Source organism: Lissotriton vulgaris, unplaced genomic scaffold, assembly GCF_964263255.1.
Source record: "Lissotriton vulgaris unplaced genomic scaffold, aLisVul1.2 SCAFFOLD_2376, whole genome shotgun sequence".
Classification (NCBI taxonomy): domain Eukaryota; kingdom Metazoa; phylum Chordata; class Amphibia; order Caudata; family Salamandridae; genus Lissotriton; species Lissotriton vulgaris.
The window spans coordinates 165,842-188,882 of record NW_028246622.1 but is presented as its reverse complement, the minus strand read 5'-3'; the positions used below and the strand labels follow the sequence as shown (position 1 = coordinate 188,882).

At 46.3% G+C, this 23,041-nt stretch overlaps 1 non-coding gene across 1 annotated transcript; it reads left to right on the top strand.

Annotated features, from left to right (window-relative positions):
- Positions 1-9,462: 9,462 nt before the first annotated feature.
- On the top strand, positions 9,463-9,548 carry TRNAY-GUA (transfer RNA tyrosine (anticodon GUA)). The gene is given in 2 exon segments: positions 9,463-9,499; positions 9,513-9,548. It is a non-coding gene; the product is annotated as a tRNA-Tyr (tRNA).
- Positions 9,549-23,041: the final 13,493 nt, after the last annotated feature.

The window sequence follows — 23,041 nt, the reverse complement described above, 5'->3', positions numbered from 1 at the left end:
CTGGGATGTTTTTGAAACAATAACATAACTATAAAACATTGTTATTTGCAATCCCAATAGCTCTAACTTTCACTAATGTGCGACAGATTGCATTGCAAATGCTTGTTCTAATTGTGAGCCAAGCATGGAAGACAAAACAGTGACCTTTGATGTACATACGATTAAGAGAGAGGCAGAGCTACCCAAACCAAAATGTATAACCATATATCCTGAAACCAATACCTCCTGCCCTCCTTGTCCAAACTGTGTGGTTCGAGCCTCATATTTTATTGCACCGGCCTCCTTTTCTTTATTATCACATATATGACCGCACTTTTAAATACTTGAGTTCAGGATGTGCGCGGTACAAAAACCTCTTATGTTTGATCCAATAGACTATCATCTTTCTCCATCTATATTAAGACTCTAGCCCGGGTTTGGGGTTTACATGGCTACTGACGTACTTCTTGGTTCACTAATATGCAGTTTAAAGAAGGTGGAGTGGTTCTGTTCAGGGCCAAGAGGATGGAATCAGTTATATAAGGCAAATCAATGGACCATCAATTCTCTGTTCTATTGTAAACCTCAGACTTATCTTTTGTCTGCAGGTAAATATTAGTTAGTCAAGTACATTTCATACATTTTGATTATCAGCGAAACAAGATGGAGCTATCATACAGTCGTTAGTTTGCAAAAAACAAAACAAAACGGTGTAACTTTGTCGAAATAAGGAATTTCTACTTGTTTTTTCTTTGGTGTTCTTTTTCACTGTGAACCAACGAATGTATGATGGCTCCAACTTGTTTCGCTGATAATCAAAATGTAGTAAATGTACTTGACTGACTAATATTTACCTGCAGACAAAAGATAAATCTGAGGTTTAAAATGGAACAGAGCATTGATGGTCCAAGAGGTTTATGTTCTTTGTCTTGGTTCACTAATGGCATTGTCCTTGTGGGTGGGGCGAGGCATGAATGTTTCTAAAAACTATCACTTTTAATAAATGTCTGACCTATGCAGTGATATAATCAAATGTACTAAGATTACATTCTTTTGCATGTTAAAGAAATATATGTTTTAGACAGTAGTAGAATGCACCCATAGAAGTACACCTTGGTGGGTTCAAATGTACTACTTTTTGGAATCCACAGACATCGGCAGTAGTAGGCTTGACAATCTGTGCCACTCTCAGGTTTCCAGGCACACTACTGGCAATCAAACACCCAAAAGGGGAATGCTTGCAAATAACCAGTGGCACATGCTGTGGGTAGCATTCCAACCCATTGTTTTTCACCCACAGTGCCACTCTAGAAAGACACCAACCAATGCAAATCAATACTGACCATGTTCCTTATGGAAACAGTCCGACCCAAACCATGGTTATCTCCCTCCTCAACCCTGCATGCCCCTGATAGGTGTGTTGCACCATACACTCAACCAGCATCAGTTTTTGTTCAAGGACATTGTGAGCTCTCGCTTAAGACTGTGCATGGGCTGTCTCATGTCAGACCATTTGTTATGTATCAGTAGGCATAGAGCCCACCCATTGCTCACCATTGGTTGACTTCACTGTCACTCTTATTTTCCTGCTGCTTATTCGCAGCTTCTGTGGGCTTTCCTACCTATTCTTAAGCCCATCAAACCAGGCCAGACAGAAGCTTTCCTGGGGACCCTAGTCCCTATCATCACGTGAGGCCCTTCACAGGAGCACGAGTCCCCCTTTCAAAATAAAAACAAGCATTGGCAAAGCCAGTAGGTCTCTCCTATCCTGTGCAAGCTGTTTGCCTTAATTTGTATCCTTGTGGTGCTGCGGCATGGCTGCTGTACAGCATGGCTAAAACAAATAAAAAAGTGACGCTTTTTTTTAAAGCAATTCAGCACTGGCTGTGTCAGCGCTTTTTAAATTCTTTTTTGCTACCAAAGCGTGCACTTTTTATCCCGCCCTCCACTCATGTTGCCTCTTCTGCCCCACCCCACTCCACCCTCTCATTTGTTTTTTCCCAAGGGAGAGTGTGTTGGAGGACAAGGTAACATGGAGGGAGGGTGGAAGAGAAGGACAATGGAAAAGGACATTGCCAAAGCCAATCGATCTTATGTGATAAGAGAGACCTATTTGCTTTGCCAATGCTTGTTTTTATTTTGAAAGAGGGGTTCAAACACCTGTGAAGGATCCTGCATGATTGTAATAGCAAGGGCACCCAAAAACATTCTGGCTGGCCTGGAAGGGCTCTTCCCATACTTACCAACTAGGTGCAATGGAGAATAGTTGTGCATGTTAAGTGCTACAAGGTGACAGAAAGCACTGTGAATATGCAAGTCATTATTTTAAACTTGCATTGTCACGGTAAAAGAATGGCTGCTACAATATGCGCAAAAAGGTGAAAGATAAAAAAAGTGCTTCAAAATATTGTTTTTAGTAATACCCAGACTGTAAGTAGTGCTTTTTTTTAGTAACTTTAAAAGTACACACTTTACAGCTCAGGGTAGTTCCCCTACCTCTCAAAAAGAATAAATGTGTGTCATCAGGCAGCAGATTTTTTTTTATGTCTGTCTTATGAAAGCTTATACTTCACAGCTTAGCTGGCAGCTCCCTTACAATACCCCACAGAACAAATAGTGGGGCATATTAGCAAGGAGAAGTATCGCCGCTTTTTCGGCGAATTGTGCCGAGAAAGTGGCGATACTTCTAGAGCCCTATCCACAAGGGCATTTTAACGCCTGGCTCAAGCCCACTTTGCATGTCAGCGACAAACATCGCTAATGACATGCAAAGTGGGCATTCCCACGTCCAACCACATGCAAAATGTGGTTGGAGGTGGGAACTCCCTATTACTAAGTCAGGCATTGGGAGAGGCAGACCTGCGATAAACTCGTTTATTGCAGGTCTCCCAACACCTGCTCTGACCAGGTGTTAGTTTACAAAAGACAATGGTCCCTATATGTGGACAGGATAGCAAAAAATAATAATCATACACCTAATAAGTAGTATGTTTCTTTGTCCAGCCGGACAAGAATTTTATTTTAAATAATCAAGTTCATAGAGGGAGTTTTAAAACCAAGATAACAAGTGGGCACAGCCGTGGCCCACAGCATTTAAGACAAAACAACGAAGAAATGGCCAAAAAGGGAAAAGCGAAAATCTGTCTGTATACTATTGTTCAGTGCTACAGACTCAATATCTTAAACATAACCATACCATTGCATCAAACAACATAGCATTCATCATATTGCATATGGGTTTTTTTTGTCGACGACGTTTCGATGCCTTTTTAAATTATGACATCATCATCAGGACAAGAATTATCAGCATTATTGTTTTGTTCAACAATTATTAACACAATGCCTATTATCGCATTAATGTCGGTTTACTCGCTGGTTGCCTCGTTCTGGGTTACTGATGAGAAACCGCGGGCTATTGGCATTCTTTCAAAACAATTCCGGGGCTTCCATCAGGATTGTATGGAATCGCCAGGAGTGGAGCGCGATGGCTCAATTTGTATTGGCAGGAGCACTGTGGCTGATACGGCAGTCTGATGGGAGTGAACGGTTGTGCCCACTTGTTATCTTGGTCTTAAAACTCCCTCTATGAACTTGATCATTTAAAATAAAATTCTTGTCCGGCTGGACAAAGAAACATACTACTTATTAGGTGTATGATTATTATTTTTTGCTATCCTCTCCACTTATAGGGACCATTGTCTTTTGTAAATTGATACTGCCCAAGGTCCCTAAGATATACCTTTTGGGTTCCCTTGTTCTTGTGAAAATATACTGACCGGGTGTTAGGGCATTGCCAGAGGCAAGCCCGTCTGCGCCCGTCCGCGCCAGACCGGGCCCAGGGCCCAGCACTCCCTCCATTAGTGCTGAACATCCAGCTGTGTACTCACGAGAGGCACTTATCCAACTTAGACACTCCCCCCAGTTGGGCTGCTTTCAAGACATCTCTATGATGGACTCCTCTACACACTGTCCGAAGTGCCCCTTTCAATTCGTGGGACCTGATCTTCATCCTTCTACATGGGCCCCATTTAATATGGCCCTGCTCAACTGCCGCTCACTGCCCAAACATGCCCTGGAAATAAACATGCTGCTACAAGGCCATCACCTGGAAGTCCTGTTTCTTACGGAAACATGGCTATCAGTTGACTCTAACCCAGATGTTGTGCAAGCTCTGCCTCCTGGTTTCCTGATTCAGCGACTTGATAGACCATCAGGGAAGGGAGGTGGAATCGCAATAATTTACCAGGATCATCTATTCCTGTCGCATCACCGATAGCCCAATCCTGGACTGTGAAAATGTCGTGTTCCTCATCCAAATCTCTCCTTCAAAATCCTTTTCAGGCATTCTTGTATATCGCCCCCCAGACCCTTCAGGTCACTTTCCCAGTTCTCTTCTGGAAGCCGCCTTTGCACTTGCTAGTACCTCCTCTAATTTCATGATTTTAGGTGATTTAAAGCTGCATTTCGACAATCCCAATGATAAAATAGCCTCAGAATTGCTACTTGATGTAGCAGCGTATCAACTCCATCTTTTAAGCGATCAATCTACCCACACTAAAGGCCACCTTCTCGATCCCCTACTCTCGAACATTTCCAACCTTAAAAAGCAAAAATCGATCCCCCTCCCATGGACCGATCATTTTTAGGTTTCGACCTGGCGAGGGGCACAGCCCCTCCCAGTTCGAAAACTTTTGTTTTCAGTAGGGATGTCGGCACCGCCTCTGCCTCTCATTGGCTAGCTCCATAAATGGAGGCTAGCCATTGGGAGACAGAGGCTGTCAATCGCGCTTTCTCTTGAAAATGCGATTCGGGGGCGTTTCTGGTGCTTTTTTTAAGCCCCGCCCCTTTGTCCCGGGCCGCGCTGCGATTGGCTGCCGGCCCGGGACACCCCTGTGACGTCATTCCCGGGCCGCGCTGTGATTGGCTGCCGGCCCGGGACACCCCCGTGACGTCAGCCAATCACAGCGCGGCCCGGGACCTGACTTGTTTTTTACTTGCAATGGCTCACATTTAGCATATAATTAATTTTAAGCCAGCCCTATGGGCATTGCCTATGCCTGTTTTCTGCTGCATTCTGATACGTTTAGCTAATAAATTTACATTAAAAACACAAAACAAAACCTCCCAGAATGGAAAGAACCTAGGTCTGACTCGAAATCGCAGAGCCGCACTATGTTTTTACTAGTCTATACTAGTTATTAAGTATCACCCAAACGGTTACTCGCGAGACCGGTAAACGTCATACATTGTAAACATACAGACTCCACAAATGTGATCACTGAAATCTTATTAGCTATCGTATGCCCGTGTACAAATGAGGGTCACAGTGTGTCAACGTGCATGCGTGTCATAACGTGCGCCCCCTGCTGCCCGCCTTTGGGCCACGTCTCAAGTACGCTGTTGCCTCGGTCTCCATGGCAACATGCATTAGCCTCCCAACGGCCGACTGTCTCATACATAGCCCACGAGGAAAGAGGATCAGGTAGAGTAGCAGACCCTTTACCCACCACGTCGCTGCCCAATGCTTACCTGCGCAGGACCCGACCGCGTGCCTAGAGGCCTGATACGCAGAGCACCCAACACCCGTATGTTGGTGTTTACCCATCCGCAGCGGAGCGTCTCTTCCCACGTCATGCCCCGGCCTTCTCTGCCTCCCCCTCCCTTTGGCGTTGACAGGGTGTTGCGCATGCGCGCACTCAAAGGCCGGGCGGCTCACCTAGCGCTGGCAGGTGTAACTTGATAACAGGTGCTGCTTCAGGTGCATCCCTGTGAGAATGGCGGCGCATCACGGTCTCACCACAGCTCATGATTTTATCATGAATAGCATCAAGTTTTAGACACAAGTCCTGAATGTTCTTGTAACTTACCTCATTAGTTAATGTATCCGGGATTTGCACGCGCAGTTTTTATAGGACTAACTTATTAATTGTGGTTCTGGGAACTCTCAAAATGTGTCCAACATATAGGACAAATATTATACTCTCGGTATATGGTTATCACATTTGACGTTTTTCTATGTTGATGCTTTTTTATGGTTTCATTTATTTTTTATTAAAGCTATAAAATAATTGTATACAAAGCATTCAGTTACGTCAATAAATATATTATAACAGCTTAATTACTCTCATACTTAAAATGTATAGCATTTTAAAATACCAGGTTTAAGATGAGAGAAAATAGAAGAGAGGGAAGGGAAGGAATTAAAAGGGAAAATAGCAGAGAAATGGATAATGAAAGTAAAATATGAATTATTTGTTATGGTTGCCTTTTACTATATTTTGATCTAAGTGTTCGGATTTTTTATTTCAGAAATTAACAAGCACTAAGAGGGAAAATAAAAGCAGGCAGGGGTCGAAGTGCATTAAAAAAACTATAGGAACTGCAATACTTTGCGCAATGGGGCGGTGTCGAGTGAGCATGGACAGGGTCAAAGCCTTGGCTGAAAAAAAGAATTCTGTTACTTCTTTTGGTCTTTCACCTGTACATAACTACATATAAAACAAGCATTTACAATGCAACGGTTTCGCCTTTGGAAAAGTTAGAGCTATTGGCAATGTAAATGACAATGCCATTTATTTATCAATTTTCAAAACCAACACATAAATACAAATGTTGTCATTTACAATGCCAATAGCTCAAACTTTTCCAAAGGAGAAACCGTAGCATTGTAAATGCTTGTTTGATCTGTTTCCGCTGGCATCTGCCATCTCCTCAACGGCCCAAATTACCTTCCACCACCCTTGAACGCAGTTGGTCGAAACTGAACACAGAAGAATGGAGGCAACTCCTGGAATGTTCCATTCCACGTCACGACCCCCTTATCCACGTACCAGACACCAAGTTCTACGCGTGGATTGAAGATTCCCTCGACATAGCCCTTCCCAAGACCCCCGCCCATACCTCCAGAAGGAAGCCTAAATCCCCTTGGTTCAACCATGAGCTACGCTTATTAAAAAAACTTTGCAAAAAACATGAAAGGGCCTGGAGGAAAGAATTTGCCCCACAAAAAAAGAATGAGTATAGTCGATCAATCCTCATTTATAGAAAGACCCTTAAATTCACCCAAGCAGATTTCTTTGAGGAAAAAATCAGAACCTCCCTTAATCCATCCAAAGAAACCTTTTGCATAATAGACAAACTTTTAAAAACTGCAGACCCCCCCCCCCCCCCCCCCCCCCCCCCCCCCCCCCCCCCACCCTGTCAATCTCCTTAAGGACCGATGTAATGAATTCGCTGAATTCTTCAACGTGAAAATTCAAAATATATTAAAATCCCTCCCTCCGCTTACAGGAGAAGTTTCCTCAGAACCTCTCCTCTGTACTCAGCCGCAACATGGACCTGCCACAGGGGAGAATCTCTTCCCCATCTTCTCCTCCATCAAAAGTGGCTCTCCACTTGACCCAGCCCCATCTAATATCCTAAAAGCAGTTACATCGACCTTCCTTCCTCCGCTGGTCCAACTTATTAATACCTCTCTAACCCAAGGCACTGTGCCTTCTGGCTGGAAAAAGACCATTGTAAAACCCCTTCTAAAAAAGCCCCACCTCGACCTGGAACTTATCGGTTTACTTCATCCATCCCAAACAGGCTTTCGCCCAGGTCAGGGCACGGAAACCGCCACAATTGCGGTCGTGGAAGAGGCGAGAAATATCTTAGATTCAGGAGGATCAGTGGCAGTGATCCTCCTGGATCTAAGCACAGCTTTCGACACCGTAAACCATTCTATCTTAATTCACAGGCTTGGAGAACTAGGAATCTCGGGGTCTGCACTATCTTGGTTGGAATCTTACCTTCACAATCGCTCCTTCCAAATTTGGGAGGGAACCTCTAAATCTCACTCCACCCCTGTATTTTGCGGTGTTCCCCAGGGCTCTTCCCTGAGCCCTACCCTTTTCAATGTTTATATGTCCCCTCTTGAGAAAACAGTGTCCCCTCATGGAGTCAAGCTAGTGACGTACGCAGACGACACGCAGCTTGTAGTGTCTCTTAGCCACCATAATCTCCCTCCTGACAATCTTTATTCTTGCCTTCGTGACATCTCACTCTGGATGGATCGTACCCATCTCAGGCTTAACGGTGAGAATGCGGAGATTATGGTGCTAGGCAACCCTTCCCACTTTGAGTCAAACATTCTGTGACCTCCCTGTATGGGCCCAGTCCCGACCCCCAAATCCTCCATCAAAAGTCTGGGCATATGGCTAGACCAGGACCTTACTTTCACCACTCAAGCTAGGAAATCAGCAGGTGCGTGCTACGGCATTCTCAGGACCACTCGCAAAATCCTCCCCTTCTTCCTCAAGACACTAGGAAGCTCATCATTAAGAGCCTATTATTATCTAGACTCGACTACAGCAATGCTCTGTATCTCGGCGCCCCCAAAAAAGTCATTGCCAAACTACAGGGCGTACAAAATTCTGCAGCTAGGCTCTTAACAGGCACCAACCGTAGGAGCTCTGCAAAACCTTCCCTGAGATCACTACACTGGCTCCCTGTGCAGGAACGGGTCTATTTTAAAACGCTCTGTACGACTCATAAAATCCTTCATGATAAGGGCCTCCCCATTCGAAAAAATCTGATTAGACATCATGAAACTCCAAGAAACCTGCGCTCTTCCTATCTCCACTTGGCACACGTACCTAGGATTAAAAGGGCTCGATCAGGGGGTCGCCGTTTCTCTTATATCTCCCCCAAGTTATGGAACTCCCTTTCCCCCACTCTGCGCGCAGAACCCAACCTTCTCACGTTCCGTAAGATTCTGAAGACCTGGCTCTTCCCCTAACTCTCCTCCTATCGTTCTACCTTGTCTCTAGCGCTGGGACGCTCATGGCAGCCATGCGCTCTATAAATCCTGCTTTCATTTCATTTCATTGTTAACATGGGGGTGTGGATCATAACGCTGATTCCACCCCCATTATCAATGCACACATTAGCGCATGAAAACAACGTTTGTTTTCATGCGCTAATGTGCCATATCGCCGATTATCGCCGGATTTCATTTCGCCTACGTGATGCGCATTGATAATTGCGCGCTATCACGGTGAAAAAATCCGGCGATAGCCGGCGATATGGGAATGTGCGTTGTGCGTTTTCTAACGCACTTCTAGGTAATATGCCCCAATGTCCGTGCTTCAGTGGGCCCACCAGCCAGCAGCCCTCACTCCATCCCCGGTAGGGTTAATGGCGCAGAGATATCACCATTTCAGGAGGGATCATTTCTTTCCATTTACAAAGTTACAAACATACGACGACGCGAGCATTTCAGTTGCATAAGTCTATCTACCCAATGTTATGCGGACCTTGCCTAGCTTTATCATTGTGCAGCAGTAACTGCTGGCACTGATAGCGCCTAGAAACAGACCAACACTTCTCTGCAGCTCTCAGTTAACACTATGTGCAGGTCCAAAAATAAAGGGGTCCAAAATGGTAAAAACATCTGTACTGGATTGAGATAAAAAACGAGAAGACAAAGCGGGGTTTTCAGAGCCTTCGATAGCTCAGTTGGTAGAGCGGAGGACTGTAGTGGAGTGACTGTCATCCTTAGGTCGCTAGTTCAAATCCGGCTCGAAGGACATCTTTTTTTCCCCATGTTTCTTAAAAGGTAAAATGATCATCACCATGGGAGATCCTAGATGTAGTGCGGTTAGCACTCTAGCAGACGCACGTACGCATTCACGCATCCGCAGGCCAGGCGTGGCCTGCGGGGTCCAATAAAAGAAGGACGCGCGCTCGGGCACGTCACTTCCGAATGAGACGGGTGTGTGGTTTACTGGCTGATGCTCCGCGCCTCCACCCCTGCGCACGTGGCCATGCTGGTCGCTTAGGCCTACCCACACACCCCCACCACATTGGCGACGAGTGGAGGGATACCAACCCTCGCTCCTTTCATCGGGTGGTACCATCGACACCATCCCGCGGTGCCTACCGCGAAGAGACCAACGTGCCCTCATTCTGGCGGGTCCGCCCCAGTGACCCGAGATTGCCTGACACACGCCGAGGTAACACCGCGGTTTGTCGACCCACTAACATTCGGGCACAGCCGCCATGGTGGACGAGGCAGCAGCGGCACCGGTCATCAACATCCCGTTCCAGCATGCTGCTGCTGGAGTGCTGCCGCCTTTCAGCGAAGCGAGTGACCCATCCACAGCATCACCCCGATGGAAAGTGTGGCTAGAGAGACTTGAAAATTACTTCGTGGTCACCAGAGAAACGGACGACGCGGTGAAACGATCGCTGCTCCTTCACTACGCGGGGGACGAAGTATTCCGACTCTTCAAACACCTACCCAATTCGGCGGGAGTAACCACGTATGCTGCTGCGGTCACCGCACTGAACAACCACTTTGACCCGCAACTGAATGTGGACTTCGAAGTCTTTAAGCTGGGACAAGCCCGCCAACGAGAGGGTGAATCGATGGATCAATTCCACACTCGGGTCCGGGAACTGGCCAGTTCCACGGATGAAGACCAACCCAAGGCCATCAGGCGCCAGCTAATACAAGGGTGTCGGGACAAAACGCTGAGGGGCCACATCCTAAGAAAGCCCGGGATCTCGCTCGAGGACATCCTTGTCCTGGCCAGAGCTCATGAACTGTCAGATGCCAGGGCCACGGCCATGGAGCAAGCACTGCATAAGATTCCCGCCAAACCGGAAACGACCAGGAATGAGCGGGCTGACGCAGTACGGGCACGACCACGTGGCCCAGGAAGAAAAGGAGCCCGGCGAGACGCACCACAGGGCCGGTGCGGATACTGTGGACACGAACCCCATGCGGCCAGAGACTGTCCTGCCCAGGGCCAAGTCTGCAGGAACTGCGGAATCCCAAATCATTTTGCAGCGGTTTGCCGCCGGAGGAACAAACCCCCAAACTCGCAGAAATCATGGACAACCGCCAAAGCGGTCCGCCAACTATCCATTGCAGAATCACCTCCGGGGAGGACAGACAAATTCCTACCAACGTCGCAGGCTGACTCAGACTCCGAGGACGAGGAGGAGGCGTATGTGGTCTCTTTCGCCAGGGAACTAAAAATCAGACGACGGCCGCAGCCAACATGTGTGATCCACGTAGGTGGGAGCGAAGTGAAGGCCGTCATTGATACAGGAGCCACCGTCAATGTCATGGGCCTACAAGAATTCAATAAGCTGCGCCCTCGCCCGGAGGTCTTAAACTCCAAGACCAAGATATTTGCGTATGGCGCCGACACCCCGCTTCCCCTGAAAGGGAAGATAGTCACACCCATACGGGCTGACGACGTGGAAGTAACCGCAACGATCCACATCATTGACCGAGAGGCCGACACCCTAATAAGCAGCCACACGGCGGAGGACCTGAAGCTCATCGCTTTTGCCAACCACATACGGAACCACCAGGTAGAAGATCTTCTGGAACGCTTCCCCGAGCTGTTCAAAGGCCTGGGGTGCATCAAATGCGCACCGATCAAACTGCACATTGACAAAACCATCACTCCCACCGCTCTCCGCCATCGGAGAATCCCATTCCACCTGCGGCCGTTGGTGGAGAAGGAACTGGTGAAACTCGAGAAACTGGGGGTCATCGAGAAGGTAACCGGGCCCACCCCGTGGGTGTCGCCCATGGTCATCGTCGAAAAACCCAAGCAGCCGGGCGAGGTCCGGCTATGCATAGACATGAGACTGCCGAACGCGGCAATCAAGCGGGAAAGACATCTGACCCCGACGATGGATGACATCATAGCCGATGTGAACGGCTCGAAGTGGTTTTCCAAAATCGACCTTAATGCGGGATACCATCAACTGCCGCTCGCTGAAGAGTGCCGCTTCATAACCACCTTCAGCACTCACTTGGGCCTCCGGAGATACAAGCGACTCAACTTCGGAATATCCTCGGCCGCCGAGGTGTTTCAGAACACCATCAGGGAGCTGCTTTCAGGGCTGCCAGGAGTCATCAATGTGAGCGACGATATCCTCATACACTCAGCCACGGCCTCCGAACATTACAAACACTTGCGGGATGTATTGAAGAGACTCAGTGCACATGGAGCAACACTCCACAAGGAGAAATGCCAATTCTTCCAGTCCTCAATTGAGTTCTTTGGCTACGTGTTCAACCAGGAGGGAGTCCAGATCGACCCGCGAAAGTCGAAATCCATCAAGGACGCCCCAGCACCCCAATCGCCCACGGAAGTGAGGAGCTTCCTCGGAATGGCCACATATTGCGGCCGCTTCATCCCAGGACTGGCCACACGCAGCGAGCCTCTCCGAGCGTTGACGAAGGCAGATGCCGCCTGGACCTGGGGCCCCAAAGAACAGGACGCCTTCCGGAGCATAAAAGAAGCGCTTCTGGAGAACGCCACCCTCTCATACTTCGATCCGACCAAGCGGACTGAGGTAATCGTGGATGCCAGCCCTGTGGGACTCGGGGCAGTCCTGACACAAGAACATGAACCAGGGAAATGGACCGCCCTAGCATTCGCGAGCAAAGCTCTAACCCCCACCGAGGCTAGATATGCCCAGATTGAGCGCGAAGCGCTAGCCATCAAGTGGGCCTGCGGACACTTCCACCTTTACTTACACGGACAAGCCTTCGTCATGGTCACAGATCATCAACCCTTGGTGCCACTCTTCAAGGGCACTGCCCCCCATCCACCGCCACGAATCGAGAGATGGGTGATCCAGCTCCAAACTTATGACATGGAAGTCATCTACAGACCCGGAGCCAAAAACCCAGCCGACTATTTGTCACGGCACCCACTGCCGCGAGAACTGGCAGCCACTGATGAGGAGTGTGATGGCTACGTTCAGTGGGTGGCTCTCACATCCTGCCCCCAGTGCATGACTCTAGATGAGATCAAGGAGGCAGCCACAGAAGACCTCCCCTACATGCGGTCACTCCAGGCGGTGCAAGAAGGGTCCTGGACGGAGTATCTCCGGCCACCCCCGAATTGGTTGACTGTGATAGACATGTATTCCCTTTTCTCTCCACCTCGCTTCAGTTTGCATATCTTGAACCCATCTTTCCTCTTCAGCACCGTTTAGTCTTTTCCCTCTCTCCTGAATGCACATTCTTGCATCTCCTTCACTTTCTCACCCCTAAACACACACCAGCGCCCACTCATCTATCAGCACTTCACTCACATTTGTATCGAATCAGAATTACAACTAAAATACGTAACCATTTATTATTTATTTATTTTTGCGTTTTCTACAGCGCTGGCTCGACCCAAAGGTAACAGAGCACTTTACATGTTTAGCGGTTACATTTGCACAAGTAAAAATAGGAGCACATGATATTCAAAACATACATGGTGAAAGTCTACAAAGTCATTCGGTGCTGGGGAGGAGGATAGAGTATGAGTTTGCCTGGTACGAGTCCGACTGGAAATTGACCAGGAGAGTTGGGTCTATGGGAGGTGAAGGTAATTTCATGCTCTGCTTGAGGTACTTGAAGAGCAGTAGAGACTTGAGGTCTCATTTGAAACAGGAGAAGGAGGGGTTGCAGCATAGTTCTTTAGGGAGGGAGTTCCAGATTTTAGGGGCATTAGCTGAGAAGGATTTCGTTTGGGATGAATTATTTTTAGTTTAGGGGTGTGAGGAGGAGCGCGTTGGAGCATCTCAGAACCCAGTTTTCCCCTGCTCGCGCTAGTTTAGAATCTAGATATCTGGGGGTTGCAGCGTGGAGAGCTTTGTGGGTGATACATGCAGTTTTGTAGATGCATCTTCCTTCGATGTGGAGCCAAGACAGACTTTTGAGAGCTGGGGAGATGTGGTCGAAGCTTTTGGTTCCTGTGATAAGTATGGCAGCCGCATTGAGGATTGAGGTTACTGGCTTGAGGTGGTATTGGGGGTTCATGTTATGGTGGCATTTCCGTTGTCCAGTTTCGAGAGGACTAGAGATTTAACAACTGTTTTAAAGTCTTCAGGTGGGATAAACTGTTTGATGTTTTTTAGATGCTTTAACGTATAACATGCACTTCTGGCAGTGTTTTTGTTGTGATCATTCATTGATAGGTTTGTATTTAGTGTGATACCTACGGATTTAGCAGATTTGGATGGTGAGATACCGTTGTTTAGTGAATCCAAGTTTTTGAGCCATTCAGGGATGGGTAGTGGATTGTTCTTTGGGGAGATGAGTGGGAGTTCAGTCTTGTTAGGGTTTAGTTGCAGGTGATTTGTCAAAAGCCAGGTTTGAATCTTGGTTAGTTTAGCATTAAGATGGTGGATATTGCGGGGGGTTCTTATTCTGTAATAGAGTTGAGTGTTGTCTGCATATAGGTGATATTTGATACCCACTTGATTTAGGATGACTGTGAGGGGTTCCATCAGTAGCTTGAATAGGGCTGGTGAGAGCATGGAAGCTTGAGGTAGTCCTTGAGTTACTGGTGCAGGGACCAAGAAACATCTGTCCTTTTTTATTTCACCATTGCTCTGGGCACTCTGCAGAGAGGGCAAGGAATGGTTGGCCATGTATTCTGAACACCTTTATGACCTATTGACCTTCAGCCTCAAATCAATAGTGTTTAGTTGTGACCCTGTTGCAGGGATTCTGCACATACACAGAACTATGCGCAAGAATACTGGACTTCAGTGTATAGGGGCTGAGCCTTCCTCCTGCCTAGGTACCCACAATCCCTGGACCGACTAGCTATAGTGTCTCACTCGCTCTCCTAAACAATCACAAAGAGACAAATGTTTAGACACCCCAGAACACAACACTCTCAACTCTTTCAAGAATCGCGGTAACAAGACATACCCTTTCGCTCAATCACTCGTACTTGTCCACAATAAGAATTGACAGAGACACTGTTATAGTTTAAAATGTTTATTTTAACTATTGTGCTCTATAACGCAGTATACGAGCCACTACTAGCAGCAAAACGCATAAACCTAAAACAGTTAGCATTATAGAAAGTTCATAAATTATAAAGGGAGATGCCATTTTATGTAGATAGTAGATAAAGGACAATAAGGCCTAACCAACCTTTCCTTGGTAAGACGAAGTATTTTTATATAACAGAAAATCTCTGGGCTTTGTCAGCAGACCCCATACCTTAGTGCCTAGATGGTATATCTACATCATAGGAACTGCATGGCTCTTCTCCCTTTAAAGGTCCCTCTCCAAGAGTGTGTTAACCAAACATGCATTCCCATAATATCAAAGCACAAGTCTTCAGCAGCAGCAGCGGTGTTAGCGTGTTTTGTCTAGGTGCTAGGGACTGACCAGAACAGAATAACAATGGGCATTTTTTATCGACCTTGCTCACGCCTTCAGACTAAACTCCAGGAATGGACAGAGAACGCACAAAGCAGACTGTTCTCAGGTGAAAGGCATAAACAGAGTCTTGCAAAAATAAAGTCATGTAGTAACATGTGCAAAAGCGGCATCATGGCAGTAGAGCTCATGCTAACTTAGCGATGTCGACAATGTCCCTATCGGCCATATAAGTACATGAAGGGGACTCAGTTGAAAGTATGCACTATACAAGTGCAATATGCTTAGGCTTTCCTGTTTTCAGTTTCTATTTTTGGTAAATTCTGGTGGTGTTTTTTCAGTGTTTTCTAGTGATTTCAATACCTCAAAAAACAGTACTTTTCAAAGGTCACTCATTTTTTCGCCATAAAAAACAACTGAAATAGTGTTTTACTGGTCTTTTTGGAACGCTTTGCTTTTATTATTGCTTGCTTTTTTCATTGATGCATGGTATATAGACAGTGTTAAATAGACAGTGTATGTTCAGTGTTTATGAGGTCCAAATACATTTTTACAACTCAGACTTATTGTAGTACACCACACAATATTTCTTCAGTGAGTCTTTGATCATTCGTACTCTCTCTTTCCTTATCATATAAACTTTTATTTGTGAAAAGGCCCTCTCGACGTTGGCATTTGAGACTGGCAAAACAGTCAGTACACAATTTGCCAACTGTGGCCACTGACATAGCTTTCCATGCCAATACTGGTGCACCTGAAGGTTGACATTCTCTTGGACAGGTTCTGCAACATATGCGTTGAACTGGGTGCATATGCCCGCAGAGGAATTAAACCGGTCAAAAATGAAGCTAACACTTGTGCAGAGCACCACAGTGAGGCTTCATTGACTTCAAACGCCATGGTTGGAGAAGGGACATTTCTATTCTAAAGGAGAAGCAAGAACCAAAGTCTGCAGAGGCCCGGACATAGTGAACACTCTCAAATTGTCTCTATGTCTACACAGCATGAGCCACAGAAAAGGCCCTAGTTGCTGTGGTGGCTCTCAGCCTAGGCCCGCAAATAACTCAACTGAAGTAGGTGTCTCTACGGATTAAGATCACTTTGCCAGCTCAGTTAGGAGCTCCGAAGGGGGTGACCTGACAAAAGTTACCCCACAAAAACAGAAAATAAGTTCTGATCTCAGGTTGAGCAACAGAACAGGCAAATGTAGGCTGTGAAACAGAGCAGAAATGTTTGCCTACACCTGCGCAGACTGATTAACACACTAGCTAATATTTGTATTGCAAACGTCTGCTAGAAAACTCCCCAATCCAAGCCATTTAAAAGGGGTCTCCACTACATAGCGTTAGTGGGGCCACCATAGAAAACATTCTAGGCAGTACAAGGCAAAAGAGATTCAAGGAGGGGACGAATCTCCAACGCAACACTGGCTCGAAGTTTCGCCACGAAGGAGCCTGCTAGAGTGCCTCTCACTCCATATGTGGGGTCCCCCTGGATGTACTGCACAGGCCACCTAACCACATGGTTTCTCGAGCTAACCCCGGAAGTTGTTGCTCAATAACCCGTTAGGAGTTCCTCTTCTCTCACAAGATGGGGTAAAAAATAAACAAACTGGCACCAATGACAGGGCCTCGCATGCCTCGACATAATTGTAACTTGGAGTGCCCCTCCCCGTCACACGTAACCCAAAGCTCATATTACAATAATCCCACCGAATAAACAGTGAAATTGAGTTTCCCACCAACATTTCAAATTATCGTTCTTGGTGAGGAAATATAAATTTTATGGTCAAGTTGTGTTCCCTATCGTGTACCCCACCGTCTCCATGTACCAGCTTAAAGTGCATGTAACTTCCCTCCTGTGCCAGCTATGAAGACGCAAATACATTTGCGTCCAACGTTAACATGTCCTCTTTCAGACCCACCCTGAATGGGTTGAATAGTCCGTTCCTAAGTATGCTATGCCAACGTCTTTTTGTAGTGTACTTTACACGTTTTTCAGCTCTGGCAAAGTAGGCCCTGAATCCTGCCATCGAGCCTTTTTCTGGCTTCTGACTCTGAAAGCCTCAGCCCAGGCTGTCTCTGTACCCGTGAACTCTGACTTACTTCCAGCGCGGCCCACCGCGCTTAGCTCAGCCTGCTGCCTGCCAAGACTGACTACAACCTTCGAATTATCTGTTCCGATCCTCGAAAATGCATTCCTGCCTACTAGTTTAAGTAAACATCCCCCCAGCTGCAGAGCAGAAGGGCCGGCCTCACTGTCTCCGTGCAAGTAATTCATAGCCTCTGTTACCATGCTCCCATGGAAGGCCCATGCCCCCATGCTTCTCATGCAGACACTTAGGCGCTTATACACGCACTCACAGTCAGTATAGAATAGCTTCTGCCCCAGAGACCTTTTCCGTTCAGATAATATGGTTCCCAAACATCAGATATCAGATATGATAGAAGTACGAGTTGATCTGACATGCCAGACTTCTGTCTCTTTCCGCCAGTGTAAATGTCAAGTCCCCTGCACCCTCCAGTTTCCACGTCAATCACACGTCATGCAGCTGCGCGCGCATCCAGGCCTCAGATTTCTGCTGACATTACAAGATTCTGCTTTGTTGCCACCCACTTATGATACCTATCTGTGACGTTTCTAGCACACACCTCTATGTTCATGCCTAGTTCACGCCTTCTAATTACGTATTACTACCACGTGAATGCTGTTATCTTGTTTCTCTCAGCTGTTACGCCTACTGTATTGGTTTCTATAATGTAACTTAAGTATATAAGCTATGTATTGTCAATAAAATGCTGCTCTATCCCTTCCTGAACCCCTTGTGGTTGCAGGAACATGATATCCAGTTCCGGAACGATTCCTTTTTAAGGAATAAAACCCCTAAGAACTCTAACACCACGGACTCTGTTTTTTTCTTTCCGATTGAGTTATTATTGATTAAGTACTTACCTGCATAGAAATTAAGACGGTAAATTAAATATTTACGACATTTTGGCGCCCGAACAGGGACCCCTCCCCCACCCCACGCGCCGGTTGGTGCGTTGCAAACTCTGTCCCCTGCCATCAGTTAGACGGAAACTACGCGTACCGGCAGGATTTCCTGTATCTCCCTCTGGCCCACGGAGGTGACGAAGACTGCAATCAGCACCCAGACGAGGCGGTGAGGAGTGCGGAGGATCCCGACCAGAGCCTAGCCGAAAGAAGCAAGGTCCGAGGTGTCAAGAGGCCCACCAGTTTCCGAAGTATCCACGTGTTAAGTCGAGTCGAGTCCGGTCCAGTCCAGTCGAGTTTTCCGAGGCCTTCTGTTTCCGTGCTTCCCGGTGAGTACCATTGCTGGGACGTATCTAGACGGGTTTGGGTACACAAGTCCGGTCTGCACTGCTTTAGACAGTGTATCTGTACTGTTTAGCAGTACATCAGTTATTCAAGTTTTTGCATTGTCTCTGACAGTGTATCTGTGCTGTTTAGCAGTACATCCGGTATAGGGGGTAGTCATATATGTCTCAAATGTCTTTTCATGTGATTAATGTCGTGGTATGAGTGTGACTGTTTTAATGTGCATTATTGTGTTCTTGTATAACTAGCTGTATTCAGTATTAAGTAACAAGGATTGAGCATTCAGTACTAAGTAAACAAGATGCCGTTTTTCAACAAGTTAAAGCAGATAGGAACTAGGAAAGGGATACTAGAGGAAGAAATTCCTATCCCCCCTAGGGACACTCCTGGAAATTTTATGTACCATAAGCATGGCTTAGATGCCATATTGTATCTAGATTTATGGGCCGATTATACTAAGCATCTAGACGAGAGACACAGATGGCCTGTTACCGGAACATGGGATGCCGAGTGCATCATGAAGGTAGAGGAAGCACTATGGAAAAAGAAAGCCAGACAATCTCAGAAGGACGCCATAGAGTTTTGGCGTAAGGAATCACATAAGCGTGCTGAAAAAGCACTACGTAGAGAAGACAGACTTAAAGAATCAGATAAAGCCCAAGAAAATGAATTAGTTACTGAAGGGATCCGAGTAAAATCAGAGCAAATAGACCGCGCACGAAACAATCTCGTAAACGGTATGTATCTCGTGGCCGAGGGTTCGCCTGAGGCCACTTCAGAAATACCGAAAAATCTGCCGCCACCATTGGTTCCAACTAAAGTAACTCACAGGACCACTAAAGACATATTCCTGAATTCCTATCTAGAGGATGTAGCACCCGCTTACACCAATCTGCCTGTCCGCGTCCCGCCTACTGACGGTGACGGAGGTGGCAACCTGCCACAACTGCAACCAGGTTTCCCCGTTCGACAGCCCATCATTCCTCCACCTCCACCACTTCCCGCACCTAAAGTTGATCTACCGAAACCGCTTCTACCTGACCCTACCAAAAGACAAATTCAAGTACAGATACAGACTCCACAGAGAGATAATGTCCAAGCTTCCGCCTCAGGAGGTGCGATAGGGGGTCTTCGGACCCCGCCATTAACACCCAGATTACACCTTAGGGATATGCAGAGTCCTTTCACGTTCAAATCACCCCGTCTCGACATACTCAAAGAACCACTTGCAGTTTGCAGATATGATCCAGTACCCGGCAAAGACGATAGAATGATGATGGCATCACTACGCTTACGATATGCTGCAGATTACCTACTGTTATTTTCAGGAATGAAAGAGCACCTAGATAGAATATATCACTTTGTTCAGACTGGGAAAGACCCTGAAAGTATTAAGGATGCCATGGAGCATCAGAAAGTTGACACTCAAGCATATATACTACGTTTTTTTATAAATTGCCTAATAAGAGAACGAGACAGGCCTGAAACAGAACAGGATGAATTAGATGCACTCAACAAGTGGGGCCAAAATATATCTGAAGGAAAACGTGATAAGGGGAGTTGCATAGCCAGTATGTACAAGAGAATAAGAAAAGCAGTGATAGAAATACACGAAAAAGAGAAAGAAAAGGCTTCCTCCGAGGAGGAAGAAGAACTTGAAGAACCAGAAAAGACTACAGATACGATAGCGTATGTAGGTAAGGGAACTTACCTTAGGAAAGGCATTCGTCCAGAAAGCAAGAGAGTTTTTCTCTCTGGCATAACCAAACCGAATTCTCCTGAACATCAGTTCCAAGAGACTGATAAAAGGCTTCGAGACCGAATAGGGTACCATGTACTCAATTCTATGGATGAACAAGAACTGGCCCGGTCAGCAGTATTATGGGCTGACAATCCGAACATATACAATGATGACACAGTAGCGCAGACATTTCTGAACCTTTCCCCAGACGAGCAGAAATTAGCAGGTGTATACATGATTCAGCACCTCCTCACGTTATACAGAAACCAACATTCTGATCCAGGTCCCTTACACGATACATTAGAAGCACTACTCATGGACAGATGGAGAGGTCTGAGTACCAAGTTAATACAAATAATTCTAGAACAACGACATAGATATAACACTTTCGTAAGCTCCGAATATGTTCCCGCTCCGCCCCCAGAAAGAAAAATGTATCATATGGAGCGTCTGCATGGCATTGAAAGTCAGAACCCCTTACGAGAAGTGCATCCAGTTATGGGTGACGATCATACCTTGAAACGTGTGTATGTACACACGCCTCTGACCAAGTTAGAACTGTTAGAAATGAAGAAACTAGTACCGTGTCATGACAAAGATCCTGCAGGTTTTCATAGAGAACTTAAAGACATGTTACTGATGGGGGATTACACATATGAAGATATCATGAAAATGTTAAAGGTACTGCTGCCCACGGGCATCTACGAGAAACTCAAGGAAAAAGAATGGGAGGTGGGAGAGAAAAAGATTGTATGGGCAGAAATAGAAGACGAAGAGAACAAACGTACCCCAGGGGTAGGCTTTGGGGAGAAAACTAAAGCATTACCAGGTTTGATAGTACAGGTTCTGCCAAGATTACTGACAACTAGAAAGGAAGATTGGGATGCAATTTCGGCCTGTAAACAGAAACCAGATGAAGATACTAGTGACTTCTATTCAAGATTCGAGAAATGTTTCATTATTAATAGTGGTCTTAAACCAAGTAGCGAGTCGTACCCGCATCTTTTTGTATCAAAGTTAGTCGAGAATTCCCTGTTAGCAGTTAAAAACCGTGTATACAAGGTTGAGAGTACATGGCAAGCAAATACGCCATCACAGATGTTACAAATGTTACAATACCATCAGAACAGAATTAGAGAAGAACAAGATCATGAACAGAAACGTATGAAAGACACGAAAATGAAAATGTTAGTGGCCCAATCAGTTCCAGCCGACAGCCAGAGAAAGGGTACGACCCAGACAGGTCACGCTGCAGCTCCCGTTAAAGGGACATGCAATTATTGCAAGCAGCCAGGTCACTACGTACATGAATGTCGAGTTCTGAAACATAACATAGCAACAGGTAAAACTAAAGAGAGACCGCATCCACCGAGACAAGACCAGGCCCAGCAACAGACTTCACAGAACGTACAGCCCATGCAGAATACGCAGCCTATGCATGCTTCATCTCATACAGCACAGACAGTAGCGGTATCACAGCCACAGCCCATTGCCGCGACTCAGCAAGTTTCACAACAAATGTACCAGTATGCCCAATCTGCTTACCCCGATTACCAACGATACGCATGAAACAGCCTAGAGAGGGAGTTGGGCTTGCCTCTTATTGAAATTCCTGTAGATCAAGAAGGTCCTTATGTACATAGTCGAGTATTGGGAAAAGACAGAAAGTTTTTAATTGACACAGGGGCAAGCCGCACCACAATAAGCCATGACGAAGTCCCAGGGGCACCCCTCTCAGGCTCACAGAATGTTTCCCTTGGTTTTTCAGGACAGCCTATTGTAAATGAGGTATCAGAACCCGTCCCCCTGGCTGTGGGTCCATTATCACGAGTTACAGACCTGTTATTAACAAAATCATGTCCAGAAAATCTGTTAGGAATAAAGACATTGAAGGCTCTAGGAGCCATAATATGTTGTTCCCCGGAGGGAGTTAGACTCTTTCTGCGGGATTTCAAGGGTCATTATGTATTACGAGAGTTTGATGTCAGATTGAAAAATGTACCAGATCACTTGTGGGCAAAAGGCCCAACTGATGTAGGTTGTATGCATATCACACCATACCGTGTTACACTCAAGACAGGAGTTGTTTTACCCCGAATCAGACAATACAAGTTACCACCCGATGCTGTAGTGGCTTTACTGGAAATCATTGAAGAGCTCATTGCCCAAGGAGTGGTCGTAGAGACCGACTCCAATATCTGTAATTCACCCATCATTCCAATTCTTAAACGTACTGATCCCAATGCACCGCCAGTATATCGGCTGGTGATTGATTTAAGAGAACTGAATAAATGCATTGTTCCACAGTATCCTGTGGTCCCCGATATCTCTTCCCTATTGACTGCTATTGATTCTGAAGCAACGTTCTTTACTGTAATTGACCTCAAGAACGCCTTCTTTAGTGTACCCATTGATCCAGAGAGCCAATACCTCTTCGGATTCAGTTTAAATGGACGAAGTTTCAAATTTTCCCGCGCACCTCAAGGATTCACAGAAAGCCCCAGCATCTATAGTCAAGCACTGAAAAGACAACTAGATTGTATTCAAATGCCAATTAACACCGCTTTACTGCAATACGTCGATGATCTGCTGATCACCGCACGAAGTGAGCCCGAATGTGAACAAGCATCACTGACAGTGTTACATTTCCTGGCCGACAAGGGACACAAGGTGTCTCCTTCGAAGCTACAATTCTGTGTTCAGCAAGTTGTGTACCTGGGTCACTTGCTGTCCAAAGTGGGGAGACAGCTCACTCCCGATCGCATTCAGTTAATTGTAAATATGCCACAACCCCAGAC